This window comes from Corvus kubaryi, unplaced genomic scaffold, assembly GCF_017639235.1.
Source record: "Corvus kubaryi isolate FWS band 111438036 unplaced genomic scaffold, C.kubaryi_AGA036_p1.0 split1-37355, whole genome shotgun sequence".
Lineage (NCBI taxonomy): Eukaryota > Metazoa > Chordata > Aves > Passeriformes > Corvidae > Corvus > Corvus kubaryi.
In genome coordinates, this window is record NW_024582078.1 from 1975634 (window position 1) to 1992945 (window position 17312).

General features: G+C 52.7%; 1 long non-coding RNA gene across 1 annotated transcript; it reads left to right on the forward strand.

Moving 5' to 3' along the window:
• The first annotated feature begins 7848 nt into the window (after positions 1-7848).
• On the forward strand, positions 7849-13681 carry LOC121657738. The gene is made up of 2 exons (XR_006013702.1): positions 7849-8741; positions 9052-13681. It is a non-coding gene; the product is annotated as an uncharacterized LOC121657738 (long non-coding RNA).
• The last annotated feature ends 3631 nt before the right edge of the window (positions 13682-17312 follow it).

Genomic DNA, 17312 nt, shown 5'->3' on the forward strand with positions numbered 1-17312 from the left:
ACCCAGTGCCACCCCTGCCATGGCAGGGACACCTCCCACAGCCCGGGACACCTCCCACAGCCTGGGACACCCAGTGCCACCCCTGCCATGGCAGGGACACCCCCCACAGCCCGTTCCGTGAGACACTCGCGACATTCCCGAGTTCCACCTGGAACCAGCGGCGCTGCTCAGGGACCGTCGCTGTCCCCTGCGCGCTGCAGGTGGGTCCCCAAACGCGGCACTTTGCCCTCCCGAGCCCGGCTTATCCACGCTGCAAAGTCTGGAGAGGAGGTGGGTGGATATTCCTGTGAGACACCAGAGCAGCTGTGGCTGCCCCTGGATCCCTGGAAGTGTCCAAGGCCAGGCTGGATGGGGCTTGGAGCAACCTGTGATGGTGGAAAGTGTCCCTGCCCATGGCAGGGGGTGGGAATGGATGGGATTTAAGGTCCCTTCCAACACAAACCATTCCACAATTCAATGCTATTCTTGCCTCACCTGCAGTGGGCTTTAAAAGAATCCCAAAACTCTGAGCGGGCTGCACACTCAACGCCCGACTGCTCCACTGGCGGAGCCCACCAGGCCCTCCCTGGGCCATAACCACGAGCTGCATCCTCAGCACATGCACACAGAGCAGCCCCTCACCCTCACCCAGGCTCTGCAGGGACGTGAGGCTGTGGGGCATGGATCCTAAACAATCCTGAGAAAGGGGGACACTGGGATGAGGAACAAGGTGGGGACTCTCAGAATAACAGGGTAAAAGATGGCTCAGGAAAGAGCAGGAGCAGTGAGGGGGGAGGGAAGCAGGGCTGGGGGGGCAGGCAGGGCCGGGACCCCACGCTGGGTGTGGAGGGGCTGCCGGACACGCCGGACCCTCGCTCGGAGAGCCGGACACGGGCTGTGGGCTCGGCTCTGGAGGAGAAGAGGCCCCACAGCAGCAGCTTAGCGAGGGGCCTGGTGTTTGGTCTGTTCCACATCAATGGGGCGTCCAGCTGTGGCTGAGGATGAAAGCAAGCGAGAGAGAGAGGATTAAAGGCTCCCAGGGTCTCCTCTAACCCGCCTAAGACTCGCCAAGAGGGCAGTGTGCGGCTTCAGGAAGGCTTCTTCATATGGAAAATATTATGGGAGGGAGAGAAAGAGGAGGGGGAAGGGAGCAGGGAGAGAGGGAGACTGTCCAGAGACTGCTGGGGGAGGACTGACCACTGAAAGGCTTTTGGAGGCTGGGCCTGAGCCCCAGGAGAAAGCGCTGAGCGCTGCCGGTGGGGCACAGGTGAGATGAGTTTGGGAGGTCTGGAGATGGGAGAGACACGGCAGCAGAAAAAGAAAGGGATGAGAGCAGAGGGGAAGTGGAGAATGGGAGCGAGGAGGCTGGCAAAGGGAGGAGAGAGGGGAGACATGGCAGGGGAGGCGGTGGTGAAAGGTGGGCGGAGGGCCGGGAGGGGAGCGGGAGGTGGTGACAGGCGGCTCTCTGCTCCCTGCTGGGGCCGCCAGGTGGGAGCCCCCGCCCGCCTCCCTGCTCCCAGGAATGCCGGCGATGGGAATAGATCGCTACCAGGAGCGAGGCATTCTGCAGCGAGTTTCCAGGGAAAGGCTTCCTGTCAGCAGGGCCTGCGGTGTGCAGCCCTCCTGCCTCTGGGGCGGGATAATCCCGGGAGTTAACACCCAGCCCTGCTTATGGCCGGGATGAGGGACCTTTCCTGCCTCCTGTTCTGGCTGCCACCGTTTCCCTGCTCCAATTCCCGGGATTTTCTGCTTCCCCCACGTGTGGCATTCCCGGTGTCCTATGAGCCCTTCCTCCCCCCGCCGCCTCCCACCGCTGAGATCTCCCTGGCATCCACAGGCTCCCCACTCCACTTCCACCCTTGATTTATCCTGAATGACCTTCCTCGGCCTCATTTCCAGAGCACACCGGGCACTGGGGGAGGGCAGGTTTGTCCTTCCCTCGCTGCCCTGCTCGTGCTCACACCGGGCTGGGTGTCCAGCACCTGGATCTGCAGCACTTCCCTGCACCCAGGGTCAGGGATGTGGGAGATTTGGGCTGAAAAACACGGCTTTTCCAATTCCAACCCCATGCCAGGGACACTTTCCACCATCCCAGGTGGCTCCAGCCTGGCCTTAGGCACTTCCAGGGATCCAGGGGCAGCCACAGCTTCTCTGGGCACCCTGTGCCAGGGCCTGCCCACCCTCACGGGGAGGAATTTCCAACCTGGCCTGGGTTGCTGTGTTCTTGGCCATCGCTGCAGCAGCTGAGGACATTCCAGATGGTCCAGAAATTCAAACTGCAGAGCTGGGAGATGTGCCCTGACTCCCTAGTATGGACACACCTGCCAGGTGTGGGAATTCCTATGACCACAAATGTCCTGGTACCTTGTGACTCCTCATGGAATGAGTGGATTTTGACAGGAGAGAGATGACTTCTCCCTCCTCCCTCATTGCCGAGTATCTGCTCCAGGGTCTGAGGAATTTCAGACAAAAGTCTCAAGGTCTGAAGTGTCAGAGGAGCGGCCACCCCAAAGGTGCTGCTGGGTTTTGGGACAGCAGCTCAGCTCTGATCCCGTTGGGGCACTCGGCTGGACCCCACCCCAGCTCCCCCGACATCCCAAAGCTGAGTCTCTTCCACACTTTTCCTAAATATTTGGCAAAGCGTTTTGCCCCCTTCCCTCGCCCAGCAGGGCACAAATCCCTTTGCCCCCAGTCTGGAACTTTGCCTTCCTGTCCCTCCCTTCCCGGCTTTCCTGGGAAGCCAGCATGGATGCGGTGCTGCCGGCTTGCCTGTCTGAGCTGCTTAGTTAAGAATAATAAACAAATTCCTAAATGGAAGGATATTCTTTAAACCTGCCTTGTGCTGCCTGCCAGGGAATGCAGAGCCCACCTCCTGTCCCCCTGCAGCCGCGGCTCCAGGCTCTCCTGAAACCTGAGCTGCTTCGCTGTGGAGCTGCACCGTGGCCTCTGCGTGCACCTTCCCCCCTGACCCCGTCTGGATTCTCCTGTCCTTTTCCTGACACGCTCCCAGCGAGCTCCCGGCTCGCACAGACCCCACCGAGGGGCTCGCGGTGCCACCGCCACGGCGGCGCTCGGAGCTCGCCGTGCCCACCCCACAGCTGGGCACACGGGGGGGTTACACAGGGAATCGTGGAATGGTTTGGGTTGGAGGGACCTTAAGGATCACCCAGTGCCACCCCTGCCATGGCAGGGACACCTTCCACCATCCCAGGGTGCTCCAAGCCCCGTCCAACCTGGCCTTGGACACTTCCAGGGATCCAGGGGCAGCCACAGCTGCTCTGGGAATTCCATCCCAGCCCCTCCCCACCCTTACAGGGAACAATTCCTTCCCAATATCCCATCTGACCCTGCCCTCTGTCCCGTTGTCCCGTTGTCCCATTGTCCTTTCCACTTGTCAGAATCCCTCTGGAAGCACAGCCCTTCCTGTTCTCCCCTATGCTGCTTCCCCACTCCACTCTCCGCAGCTCCTCTGATAGAGGGATGTCTTTCCCTGCCTCCCCATGTTGCTCCTGCACCTTTTATTGAGGCACACAGGGATCTTTTCCGACCTTGTCCTGCTCCTTCCCCCCTCCCAGCTCTCGCAGCTTCCCAGCTTCCCTTCTCGGTGGCCCATTTTCCTCATCCCGGCGCTCCCAGCCTGCAGGAAGCCGATGTCAGTTGGAGGCTGAGCAGTCCCTGGGACCCTCTGGCCCTGCCACACTTTTCAACCCACTTCTCATTTTTCTTCTTCTCCTCCTGTAATTTATTGTTTCAGCTCTCCTCCTCCTCAGTTGCTGCTGAAGGGAACTCATCCCCTGCCTCTTCCCTGTGTTTTCATCTCGAGAAACAGGGAAAAACCCATTTTGCTCTTTCCCCAGCTCCAATTCCCCTTCCACCCCCAAAACCCTCCCACCTCCCTTCCCAGCCCTGAAACCTTTCCCTGGTAGTGTTGCTGTAACTGTTCAATTAAAGGAGCAATTACAAAATCAATCAAAGCAAAGCAGAGCCGTGCGCCGAGGGGGGACCAGCTGGGGACGGGGACGGGGATGGGGACGGAGCCCGGCCCAGCCCGAGGCAGCTCCGCTCCCGCTGTGGGGACACTGAGGACAGGGTGGCACTGGCACCAGCAGCCTCACACCCCCGGCGGAATTCCCCTCCTGAGAAAATCCTGGCAGACCTGCTGGTGTTACCGACGGTTTGGATCGGCCATTCCATGATTTTAGCAGGATAAATCCACATGTGGATGGGTTTATCTGCGATTTCCTGGGGTTTCTCCTGCTGTTTCCCTCTCCCCTTTGGATGGGTGTTCCTGCAGTCGCTGTGTCCCCTTTGTCACGCGCTGTTCTCTCACCAGGTGACACTCGCAGTGTCCCACTCCCCACTGTCCCTGTCTCCTCGGAGCTACATCCATGACTTTCACTGCTGGAATTCCCTTCCACCACCTGCAGCCCTCTTGGTGCTGTCCCAGCCAGCCTGGCCCTGCCAGAGAGGGACAAATCCTTCCAAACTCATCCCAAGCAAGGAAAGATGAGCTGGAGAATGGGTTGGATGAAGAGGAAGTTGTGCAGAGCAGATGAGTTTGGGTTCATCTGTGGGCAGAACCCTGGCAGCTTTCCAGTGGCACGAGGAATTCAGCTTTAGCTTGGATTTTTCCAAGGAGACCCAGATCCTGCTCCTGGTTTCACCAGGGAAGCCCCCATCACCACCTCATCCCTAGAAAGGCCGAGGCAAACTGAGGAGAATTGGGGATGGAAAGGATGGGAAAGGCTTTCTCGTCTTCTTAGGAAGACATCCATGGAAGGAACAGCTCCTGGGAGCCCTTTCCCTTGGGATGACCCATCAGGAGCACACCTTGGTCTGGCTGCTGCATTCTGGGCCTGCTCTTCAAGGAAGACCCCTCTGGATGAAAGGGAAGCGGGGTTGGAGCCATTTCATGAGGAGCTCTCATCCCAGACTCACCCCTGATTGTGCCCAGTCAGAGAAGCAGCATCCCAAAGGCTTTTATCATTCCTTTCCGAGCAGGAATCTGGCAGCATTCCTGGGGCAGGAGTCCAGTTTGCCTTTCATTTTCAGTGAGTAATCCTGAAACGCCGGTAACCCTGCAGGTCCCGTGGACTCAGGGCTGTGCTGACCCTTCCCAGTGTGGCAGGAGGGACAAACCCATTTGCCAGGATGCTTTAAGGAGATCCCCATCCCTGTTTTTTTATTAGTTTGGTCATTCCCAGCTCACCAGAGTTTGATATCTATTAAATATTGAAGATAAGCACACAACTTCCCCCTGTTCCCAAGCTCCCATGTCTGACATTCAGTGCTGCTGCAAAGCTCCTCCATTTCCCCACCCACCTGGAAACACAGGATGGAGAGGGCTGGAAAGGCAGGAGTTGGGCACAGGGCTGAGGTGATTTTCTTGCCACTGGTGCCAGATTATCTTGGACTGTGCTGGTACCACTCAGGGTGGTTTTACTGGGTGTGCCCATGGCCTTGGCATTTGTATAAATCCAAGGAAATCTGGGGCTGTTTCCAAGCTCTTTAAAGCCTGAAACATCAGCCCAGCTGTGCAGCCCCTGTGCAGGTGATCCAATTCTGCAGGTGCTGCTGGATTGGGACTATTGGATTGTCAATAATTCGGGAAAATCCCCAAGGTTGTGTCCTTTGGCTCGCAGTCCTAAATAGATTTTAGCTGGTGCCTTTCAGATGGGTCCCCTCCCCCGCAGCCTTTGGTTGGAAGGATCAGCTGAGAGCCTGGAGGAGATTCCCATTTTTCCTGGTGGGTTTGGGACCCAAGTGCCTGGGAGAGGGATCATTATGGGAAAGATCTCCAATGCCAGGTGGGGCAGGGAGGGATGTTGTTTCCCAAGACTTTTGTCCCAAAGCCACAAATCTGTCACCCACCCCTGGCTGTGCAGGACCATCCATCGAGGCACGGCTGGGAAGGAGCAGATCCCAGTTTAGGAGGGAGGAAAACCTACCTGGCTCCTTGGACGAGCGGCAGATAAAGACTCAAAATACTCTGCTGGGCTGAGAGCCCTCCCAGTTCCAGTTCCCAGTTTGCTGTGGTGGGATGGAGGTGGATAATGGACCTGAACTCGCTCCCGCTTGGTTTCCGCCAGGTGGGAGAACGTTGTCTCCAGGGAATTGACTCATGATTTGGGGGGGTCTCGCTCCTGACTTGCAGCAGGATGAATAATGGGAATTTTTTTTACAGGCACAGGCTGTCCATGGAAGCTGTGGCTGCCCCTGGATCCCTGCAAGCGTCCAAGGCCAGGTTGGATGGGGCTTAGAGCACCCTGGGACGGTGGAAGTGTCCCTGCCCTTGGCAGGGGTGGGATGAGATCTTCAAGATCCCCCAACCCAACCCAACCCATCCTGTGATCCCATAAACACCCAAATCCTGTGCCAACAGATCCCAGCCTGGTATTCCTGCAGCTCCCAGGCTTTGCTCCCAGCCCCTGTGTCCCTGTGGAGTGGCAGGGGGGGTGTGGGGACACGGCCACGTGCCCGGGTGGTGGCACCACGGGCGAGCCTCTGGCCGTGTCCAGCTGCCCGTTTGCCATCTATATTTGGTCAAAAAATGACTGGGAATTGTTTGTTTGTGGCTCCTTGGAAACCCCCCTGTGGAAATGGCTCCTTTTGTTTGGTTACTTGGGGAAAAATATTTTCATCTCCTTCTTTCACTATTTTGAAACACGAAAAAAGCCAAGGTTTAAAGAGCCCAGGAATATCCTGGAGTGTCACCAGGCTCCGGCTCTGCCCGTGGCTCCGTGGGCTCCGTCTCTCCCTGACATTCTGCTCCACCTTCCTGCACACCCTGACAATGGAAACACCATTAAATGTCCTCCAAGTTTCTCTTCCCATTGAAAGAGGGGATTTATTCCCGTTTTTTTTTTTTTTTGTAATCAGAATTAATGTGATTCTAATGTGTTCCTTTTGATCTTCAGGGGATTTTTTACACTGATGATCCCTAATTTTGAATTTTTTTTTTCTCCCTCTCTCTCCTTTTTTTTTTTTTTTTTTTTTTGTTTTAATTGTTTTAAAAAGCTTTAGCGAAAAGAGGGGAGGAAAAAAAAAAACCACCCATCCTCCTTCTTTGGCACATCTTTAACCTTTAAGTACCTCTGGAAAAAAATGTTTAAAATATATTATACATTTTTAAAGAGGGTGCGTTTGACAGGTCAGTCTCAAACCTCTCTTTCCTTGCGCTGTGTTGGAATAAGACAATTTTGCAGCTTGGATTTTTTTGACAGTTAAATTGCAATGTAGGCAGAGGGTGGAATAGGGATCCTGTCTCTTTAACTCTCTAACTAGACAAAGACTTTTCCCCTCTGAGAGCTGAGCCCGGGATCAGAACTGTCAGATGATCTCGTAGCACTTGGGAGAGTTTGCAAAGTCATAATTATATCTTTTAACCTGTCTTGCTCTTTGCAAAAGAAAGGTCCTATTATATTGAAATGAGATTATTAGCCATCAAATACTTTCTTTCTTGGGATTCTTCTTTCCTTAAAAAAAAAATATATATATATATATAAAAAATTCAAATACCTTAACTACTTTGCAATTGAATTTTTATAAGATTTACTTTTTGCTAAATAAATCTTTGGGAGCAGCTGTTTTTGTGAAAGTGTTTTTAAGAGGGTGTTTTCAATATGCAGATGCAAAAAAAATCAGACTAAATGTCTGAAATGTCACCTGGATAATTAAAGGAAGGTAAAGTTTCAGAGCTCAGCTCAGGTTTTTTCCCTAACCCTGGCGCTTTTCCTCATTTCAATGCCAAAAATATATTTTCCCCCGAAACCCAATCATTTTCAACCTTCCATTTTCTCTTTATTATTTTCTTTTCTGTGTCTTTTCTGCGTGAAAAAATGAAAATGGAACCCCAAATAACTGGAAAAGTTGTTCTTTTTTTTTAATCCTCACAATTAAAATCCCCGCACGGCAGTGTCAGTGCAGGCTGGAACAAAAGGGGATGAGTGCTTTAAAGCAATCCCGGTGTCACCAAACTCGAAGGAAAATCCCATCCCAAATTCAAGGAAGAGCCTCTTCAAGGAGCTCATCCAGTACCAGTTGGCACAACAGTTACAGCCAGGCAAAATCTGGGAGTCGAGATTAGGAAACAGCAGCTATTTAGCACATTTTGGAATATCTGGCTGAATAAGGATTGGAAGAATTTCAAATTGAAATCCGTGCACGATCTGGGCCTGATCCCAAGAGCTCTGAAGCCAACAAGGATCCTTCCACCTGCCCAGTGGCTCCAGCACCCTTTGCTGGGAGGCACTGGTGGCTTTAATGGGGTGATTAAAGCGCTGTCATTCATGGCCCTGTCATTCAAATTGTGGCACCCTGTCCTTTAGAAAGTCTCTTTGCAGGGCTGGGTGATGTTGTGGCCATAAAAATTCATCCTGAGATTCAATTCCGATCTAACAAAGGGCTTGTTCCCGCTGCAGACAAACTCCCAGGATGACAGGAGCTCACAACCGGTTCGTGGGGTTTTTTAAGGCATTAAAAAATTGAATTTTTAAAAATACTTTTTGAAAGGCTCCGTAGGGTCCTGCAGGAGTCTCCAGCATGGGAGGCACTTCACCTGTGTGAGTAGTTTAAGACAAGGGGAACTGTTACCCTGAGTAAAGTTACTCACAGGTTATGTGTTTGGTGCATACCTCAGCTTGTATTTTCTTTTTCTGTTGACCAATTCTCCTCTTTTTTAATTCCAAAGCCTAAGAACAAAGCCCATCCATCCTTTAACCCCTGAATAACCACACAGAGACGTCTCCTCACACACAGCCCAGGTGAGTGCCAGACCAGCCCCAGGCACCCCGTGTCACACCAGGCCCTCATTCACAACCAAACCCACCTCAGGAAAGGGGGGTTTTTGATGGAAAAACCATTTTTTTTCAAGGAAAGTTTGGCATTCACAGAGCTGCAGAATGTTCACCTGCTGAATGTTCCCGAAACCCAGGCACCTGCTCAGGGGTTCTGTGTCTCCAGAGCTCCCTCGTGCTCCTTTGCTGTTGAAACCTCTCCCTGCCTTACCTGCTTTTAATACTCACAAAACTACTTCAAACTAAAAAATGCTTCTTTTTTTTTCATGGTTTATAGAACAAAGCCTTCAAGGAAATTACTGGACGCTCTCAGCAGGTGTTCTCTGTCCCTCCAGCTTTCGGTTTCCTGCTGAAGCTGCAGCTCCGAGTTCAAGGTAGGAGCAAATCTCTGCTTTCACTCCTGCGTTTCTGCCCTTCCATTTCTTCTCCAACGGGATGACTTCAGAGCAGAGAGTGTCAGATATTCATGGAGCTGCCTTTAATTGTCCCTGCGTGCTGGGGAGCCAGGAGATAAGAGCAGAGAGCCACTCCGACCTGTGTGCATTGGCAGCGGCCCCCTGACTCACTGGAGCAGCTTCAGTTTACACCACCGAGGATCTGACTTGGAATTTCAAGGCTTTCCAGTTGCTATCATAAATATCTCTTCTTTTTCTTGGCAATGAAGCAATCTAGAGAGCGGTTCCAAAAAATTAAAAGAAGCTGTTGGCAGATGTGTCTATTAGTTTGAGCTGGAGGGTTTTGGCTTTTTTGGAGGCTTGAGCTCAGACGTGGGGTAGCCTGGAGGCTTCTGGACGTCCACAGTAGCTTTACCTTTGGCTGTTCCTGGAGGAATGTGCTGTGTTGAGGTGTAGGAGAGGTTTAAATGAGAGATCTGGGAAATAGAGAACAGGCAGAATTCCAAAGCTGCCCTTTGTCTCGTTGATGACCCTGGTGAATCTCTAAGTCCCAGCGATGGATGTGTGAGTTAGGCCGTGTAAGCACGAGGTGATGTCCGACTTTGCCTGTTTAAAACACTAAAAAACCACCTTTCCCAAGGGCAGATTCCTGCAGAAAGTGCTCTCAGCCTCCTGGGAGCAGAATTCCTCGGAGGGGCCGTGCTCGGGGAGCCCGGCAGAGCCAGGCCTGTCGCTGCCGTGGCCGGGGCGCAGGGCTGGCGCCGCTGAGGGTGTGGGTGTAAACACGAGCCAGGAGTGCCAAAACGAGTCAGGTGTGCCAAGCCCAGCGTGCCCCAGGTGTGCCAAGCCCGGTGTGCCCCGGGTGTGCCAACCCCAGCGTGCCCTGGCTGTGCTGGGCTGGGGCCCCGCTCCTCCGCAGCCTCTCCGGAGCAATCCACGGCCTGCTCCCACTTCCAGGGCATGTGGAAGTTGCCGTGTTTGCTCTCCTTTGGCAGCCCTTGGAGGCCCTGGAGGGCTTCCTTGAAGGTGAGAGTGGCTTTGCAGAGCAGGGCTGGGAAAAAAAAAGAGGAGAAATGAAGTTTTGGTTGGTGGAGCTCATCCCGGATGGACCCACGCATGTCCTGCTGATCCTCTGCTCACACTCACCTACACAAATGGAGGTGAAACTCTATAAATTCCCAGGTGGAGCTGAAATTGCCTGGATTTTATAATTTGGCCCTGGGGCTCATTCAGGAAAAACATCAAAGCCTTCTGCTCCATTACTGGTGCTGAGTTGAAGTGACTTTGGGGGCTCAGCTGACCACACTCCTGGAAAGCAGAGAAGTGCAGGAATGCTCGTGTGCTGCTCTCTTGGGTTCTGGCAGCCAGGAACCAAAGCCTTCAGGAGCTAAAATCCCATTGCTCCATGTGGTGTCACCCTTCCTGACGGGAATCACTGGGTCTGTGGGAGCAGCAGCTCCAAGGAGGGGAGGAAGGACTTGCTGTGGGCATCGTTCACCTTGTCAGGTCTCTGTGGTGGCCTGGGGGAGTTGGTGTGGGCCCAGAGAGCAGCGCAGGCAGGATCTGTGTTGGTGTGGCCTTTGGGGGCAATACCAGCTCCCCAAACTTTGCTAAGTGGAGCATTTTTCCTAAAGCAGCTCCGCTTTTTGCTGCCAAGACTGTCCTATCACCTCCAGATACTCAGCACTTTCCAGGCTGGATCAATGGGCAATTGTTCCAGAAACACATGGAACTTCCCCAGCCTGCCGCTCTCCTTCTGTTGTCTTGTGTTTTCATTGGGGTTTTTTTAAAATTTTATTTCAACCTTTAACAAAACCCCCAGAGATCCAAGCAAAAAATAGCCTGTATAAGAAAACAAATTCTATCATAATTTTTCTCCAGGCCAGGGAAATAATTGCCCGGCGTGCTCTGCTCCTCCTTCCCAGCCCCAGGAAGGTTTTACGAGCTGGAGCAGCCGCTCTCTCAGGAGGTGCTTGAGAGGAAAAGGAGCCCACGGAGCCAGGGCCGTGTTTTCCATCTGCTGTTTCCCCATGGAAGCCAGGCCGTGGCTTGGCCCAGCTGAGCCCAGGCGGTGACAAACCCCTCAGATCAGCGTCAGGGAGCTGAGCTGACACCCGGCCTCGGTGCGGTGACCATTCCCGGGGACTGGACGCAGCTCAATCCCACATTTTGGGTTTACGGGCCCCGCGCAATAATCACCTCTTAACTCCCACTCCCTCCCCGGCTCTCGGCGCTGAGCAACAGCAGACAGGAGATTTCATGTGCCATAAATATTTAGATTGTGCCTGTGTGTTTATAACACTTGCTCAGGGTGGGACTGGAGCAGCTCACACTCAGCAGCAACACCTGATGCCGGGGAAAGTTTTCCATCGCCTCATGGGGACCACGGAGCAGCCCTGAGCCGGCCCTGCCGGGGACTGGGAGCTGAGTTGTCCTTCCCCATCCTCCTGCTGGAAAACAGCAACAAGGACAACGTGAGGGAGATTTCATGGAGCTGCTGCTCCAGAGGATCCTGGAAAAAAAGTTGTGTTTGCGATGGAATGGGAGATTTTTGCTGGTGTTACCAGGGGAAACAGGTCCTGCGTGTGGCCCAGAGGTTCCAGGGCTCTCCAACACAGAATCCCAGCCTGGTTTGGGTTGGAAGGGACCTTAAATCCCGTCCCATTCCACCCCTGCCATGGACAGGGACACCTTCCACTATCCCAGGTTGTTCCAAGCCCCATCCCACCTGTCCTGTGGCATGGTTCCTCTTAAAAAGGTGGAATAACTAAACCAGGAGGGTTTTAAGAGCAGGTTAGACCTCAGGAAGGACATGAAAGGGGATTTTTGGAAGCTCAGGAACAGCCCAGCTGAGGTTCTAGGCCCTGTTCCATAAGGATCAGGCCAAGCTGTGCAGTGCTGGTGGCCCTGGTTGGATTGGACTGGGCAGACTGGGAGGCCCTGCAGGGCAGGCCCCGTGCTCAGCCCTGTGCTCTCCAGAGCACCGGGGCTCTGAAGTGTTATGGAATTTTTGGGGCTTTAATAAATGTGTTTTTACAAATGTTTCTTTAGGGGAAAATATTTTTCTTTTGTTTCTCCGCGTAGCCTCTTTAGGACTTGCTGTGGAAGTGCAGCCAATAGTTTGAGCTTTGGCTCTTTCTTTCCCCTGTCCTGTGCTTTTTTTTCCTCTCTTTTTGGGTTTGTTTTGTTTTTTTTGGTTTGGTTTTTTTTTTTTGAGAAGAAATAAATCTCGGTTTTTAGTCCCTTCCCTTGCTCCTATTCCACCTACCTGCTGGGTTCTGTTCTGGGGATTTAGAAGCAGGAAAAATGACTCCATGGCAAACTTGGGAAGGGTTTTCCTCCCTGGGCAGGAGGTTTGATATTTGTCTTTGCTCCAGCCTTTTTCCTGGAGCCTTTAATGCTTATCACGGTCAGAGACAAGACACCACAGAAGATGGATAATAAGGGATGCCCAGTTTGGTGATTGTTGGTTCCTCTTTACCACCAGTGGCAAATTTCCAGTTTGGTGCAGTGAGGGCTGCAATGAAGAGGGGAAAAAAGCCAGAGAAACAGAGCGAGAAAACCCTTCCTCATCTTGTTTTAGAATCAGCAGACGGAAAGGAAACATAAACTCAATTTTATGTGGATTAGAAGGCACCTATAAAGAGTCCTATGAACTGAGACACTTGGCTCTGTTACCCTAATGATACCTATGGAACAATATGTGAAACCTATTACACTCCTGGCTGTGTGTGTGTGTATATATTTATATATATGGACAGAGAAGGAGCGAGAGAGACGAAATATGGGGCCTTTATTTTTATTGGCTTCTGCGAAGAATAAATTACACAGCAAGGGCAAGGTTAAATTATTGTAAATGTCTGTATGAAAGGCATCACTTAATTATTAACAGTCTGCTACAAATAAAAGGTACAGATGCTAAAATGGCCTGACCTGCTGGACTGGGGGGTTGGTTAAAGCTGGTGCTGAGGCCCACAGCTGACTTGTTCTGTCAGCCAGGCTGGAAAAAGAGGCAGGGTAAGGTTTCATTGCAGGGTGGCTCCGAGCCCTCTTTCCCAGATGGCAAGGGGAGGCTTGGAAAATGGGGCAGGGGAAGGTGGGAGCATTCTGAAATCAAGGGGAGACCACTGTGAGGAAAGAGGATGCTTAGAACCACCTGGATGGGGAGAAGATAGAGACTCCAAGAGTGTAACTCCCTGTAAATTCTGTCGTGCAGTCTCTCTTCCCTGTGCCTTGCCCACAAAGGGCAAATCCACAGTGGATATGAGTTCCTAAAGTGGGACTAGGAACTCATCCCTGTCCCAGTTAGCAAAAGGTCAGAACCCCTTTAAAGAGGGAGCTGCACCTGAGCAATCTGCAGAAATCACAGAGAAAACCACCCCAGCATGGAATTTCCACAGGGAAACTTGGAGGCTGCACCGAGTTGGGAGGGGGAAAAAAAAAATCTGAAACTCCACCGGTCTATAGGAATGAAAGAACTCCATGGAAAGCTCTGCCTTGCACTCAGTCACCAAATTAAAGCTGCTTTTGGCAGGGAAGGAGCCATGTCTGTGATTCCACATTCAGCCTCGGGGCCAGACGGAATCCCCTGGAGCAGCTGGGCTCACCCCCTGCCCATTCCCACCCTCTCCTGCACGCTCCAGGCACTCCCTGGTGGAGCTGGAGCATCATCTCTCAGGGAGAGACATCCAGCCTTGCTTTAAGATCCCAAAATCCTTGAGAATTTGTTGCCTCTCCCCTCGCTAAGCCCTTCCAAAGGCTCAATGTGCCAACACCACCGTTGGCTCCTATGGAAAAACAGGATGGCAAAGGAAACACTCGGTGTGAGCTTGATCCTGATGGATTTTAAAGCAGCTGGACACCTGAGGGGATGGGGCAAAGAGGAGGAGGCCGGATAATCCCTCTCCAGTGATCCCTGTGTGGGTGCAGAGCATCCCCATGCCTGCCTTTGAACAGAGCTGTGTAAAGCCACATCAGGTTATTGCCCTGAGCTTTCACCTTCTGACTTCTCTGTTGGGGAGACACGACCAAAAAATGCCAATTTCTTCTTCCATGTTACTGAAACTCCCATCAGTGGCTGCGTCTCTGCTTCCTGCTTCCTCTTCATCCCCTTGACTCTGGCTGCTCCCTGCAGGAACAGGCCTGGAGGCTCCTCAGCGCTCAGGTTTGTGTAGAAGGTGTTAAAGAAATCACCCCAGAAAAAGGGAATTTTGGTGTGGTTTCCCATCACTTCAGACTTCTGCATGAAGGTTTGGAAATGTGAGCCTTGAGCTGGGGAAATGTGAAGTCCAGATGGAGACTGGTTGGATGGAATTAGTGACAGGTAAATTCTCTGCTCCCCAGGATCCCTCCCATCTCTGCGTTTTACCTTTGTGGGACTCTGATGTTTTCCCACAAAGCCCTCGATGACAGCAGAGGAGGAAAACATTTAACCCACTGCTGCTTTGAGTCCTGGTGCTGTAGGGAAGAAGAGCAGAGGCTTTTCCCTGTTCCTGGCAGACAGGGATAGAATTCCTGCCGGGGAAAAGCTGCCTCCACAGGAGGTACATCTCGGAACAAGGGGGAAGCGTGTCGTGACCAGGCTCCAACAGTAGCACAGCCTGCTCCAGACCCCATGGGCTGCTGAGAATCCCTATCCCTCACATCTCATGGACTGCCTTGGCCCCTCTCCAAAGGCCCTTGGCAGCCGTTCAAGGCCTCGCAAGGTGCTGAACACGCCGACGTTCCTTTTGTCTCCAGCGTGTGTGCGTGTGGGGGGATGGATTACCCCAGCTTCCCTGCCGGAATGGGGCTGGGATTTGGCTGGAATAATAGGGTAGAGCTGCAGGTGAAGGGTTTGTAAGGTGGCTTCACCTTGCGTGGGAGCTGCAGCTGTTTCTCCAGAGGTTCCTGGTGGGTGACCTCGGTTCCACTCGCGGCTGCGGCGTCGGGTGGCTGTGGGCAAAGCTTTGGCAAAGTGTCAGGAATGTTGATGAGACCAATCGAGAGCAGGACGACGGGGATGGAGATGTTGTTGGAAGCCCCTTTCGTGCAGCTGCTGAGTGGGAAGTGCCGGTGGTCACTGCTCGGGGCTGTGGCTGCAAAGGGCTCCATGGTGCTTGGTTGAACGGGGTGGGGGAATTTTCGTTGTTGCGATTCAGTGGGAAGGGCTGGGAACAGCAGAACTGCCACCAGGAGCTGGGGGCGGGATGGGAAGGAGCTCTGGGAGATTCACACCTTTCCAAAGGTGCAGGAGAGGGGCAAGCACAGGGGCAGGTGTGTGGGAGGGGGCTCCTCCATGAGTGTCCTGTTCCCACAGCCCCTTCTCCCACCCTGAGGGGAGCCGTGGCTCAGGGTGAAACTCCTTGGGCTGTAAAACCCGGGATCTACGAGAAAGGAAAAAGTGACACTGGGAAAAGCCAGGCCGGCCCCACCTCACAGGGTCCGACTGGAATGTGTTTGCTCGGGGCGGGGGGGAGCGGTGCCGGTGTTGGGTTTGTAACATGAACCCTCTGCAAATACCTCCGGGGCAGACAGGTCCCTTTCGGGCTGTGTTTATTTAATAAAGAGCCAGTGAAGTAACTGCAATTTCATTGTCAATTTACTAATGCGTTACAGTTATGTTTCTGAACCTCATTGTTTGGGCTCAGGAGCTCGCAGTGCCTGGCCAAAACTTTCCTTTTTTCTCCCCCTTATTCCTCCCCTCAAGTGTAAAACACGTTTTATTATGACTAGAATGTCTTCTATTTATCAAAAACTGGGATTAAAACCCTTGACTCCCCCCTTCCACGCACATATCTAACTTGGCAGCAGGTCGTTGATTAACCTCCTGAAAGCTTCACTTGCTCACTCATTTTTTTTTTCTAAAGTCTTTATTTTTTTATTTTAAAGAGAGGTAAAACCACGCACGTTTGCGCACACGCTGACACATAACACACACGCATTTTAAAAGTTCATCTGGGAAGAATACAATGGAAACTCTGGCTGGAAAAGCCACGGAGCTGTGCGTCTTTGTGGTCTGGGAAGTCTGACTACGGCCTCCTACTCTTTTGGATGGAAATCTGGGGTTTGAGGCACAATTGCACATTCTTAGTAATAATAATAATAATAATAATAATAATAATAATAAAAATAATAAACCCCCAACAACCACCCAGCCCTCCCCAATGGGGAGTGGAAAGGAGAAATGAGGTTTTTGGATGAAGAGGGGGAGAGGATGGCAGAGCAGCTACTGAGTTGTTTGGGGCTTGAGCCTCAGCAGATCCTTCCTGCTGTGGGAAGGGGTGGGGAGTGGTGGGGTCACTCTCAGCTGAGGTTTGGTCGATCCCCTGGTCCCACACAGCTTTATATTCACCAGGAATCCCTGTAGGAGAGGTCTTTCCCCCTCTCAAAGCTGTGGGAAGAGCTTTGGGTTCATCAAGTCTGACTTCAGGGCTGATGTGGTGCAGGGGGGGATGTAGGAGCAGGGTGGGACACTTGGCTCCAGACCTTTTTGGGTTTCACCCGGGCAATGTTTTTGCTCTGCAACACTAAAAACTTCCCTATCCCACATTCCCGGGGTGTTTTGGGAGCAGCTCTACCTGTGGGTACCTCTCTGTGTGTCCACATTCCCCTCAATAACGGGTGACATCCACAGGCAAAGCTCGGCCTGTTTGATGATTTGTCAAAGGATTTGGGGTTTCATTCTGCCCAGGACATGCCAGGTGTTGCTCCCTGGGGCAGAGCTGTGCCAAGGCTGTGCCACTGGGATGATGGAGCTGCCCATGGATGTCTCAGGGTTGTTTGAGCCGGGTTTGTCTCTCCCTCTTGGAGCCGTTTGAGCCGAGGTTTCTCTCTCCCTTTTGGGGCCGTTTGAGCCAGGTTTGTCTCTCCCTCTTGGAGCCGTTTGAGCCAAGGTTTCTCTCTCCCTTTTGGGGCCGTTTGAGCTGGGATTTGTCTCCCTTTTGGGGCAGTTTGAGCAGGTTTTGTCTCTCCCTCTCAGGGCTTTTATAGCAGGGTTCTTTCTCTCCCTTTTGGGGCCGTTCGAGCCGGGTTTCTCTCTCCATTTTGGGGCCGTTCAAGCCGGGTTTTGTCTCCCTTTTGGGGCCATTCAAGCTGGGTTTTGTCTCCCTTTTGGGGCCTTTCGAGCTGGGGTTTGTCTCCCTTTTGGGGCCGTTCGAGCCGG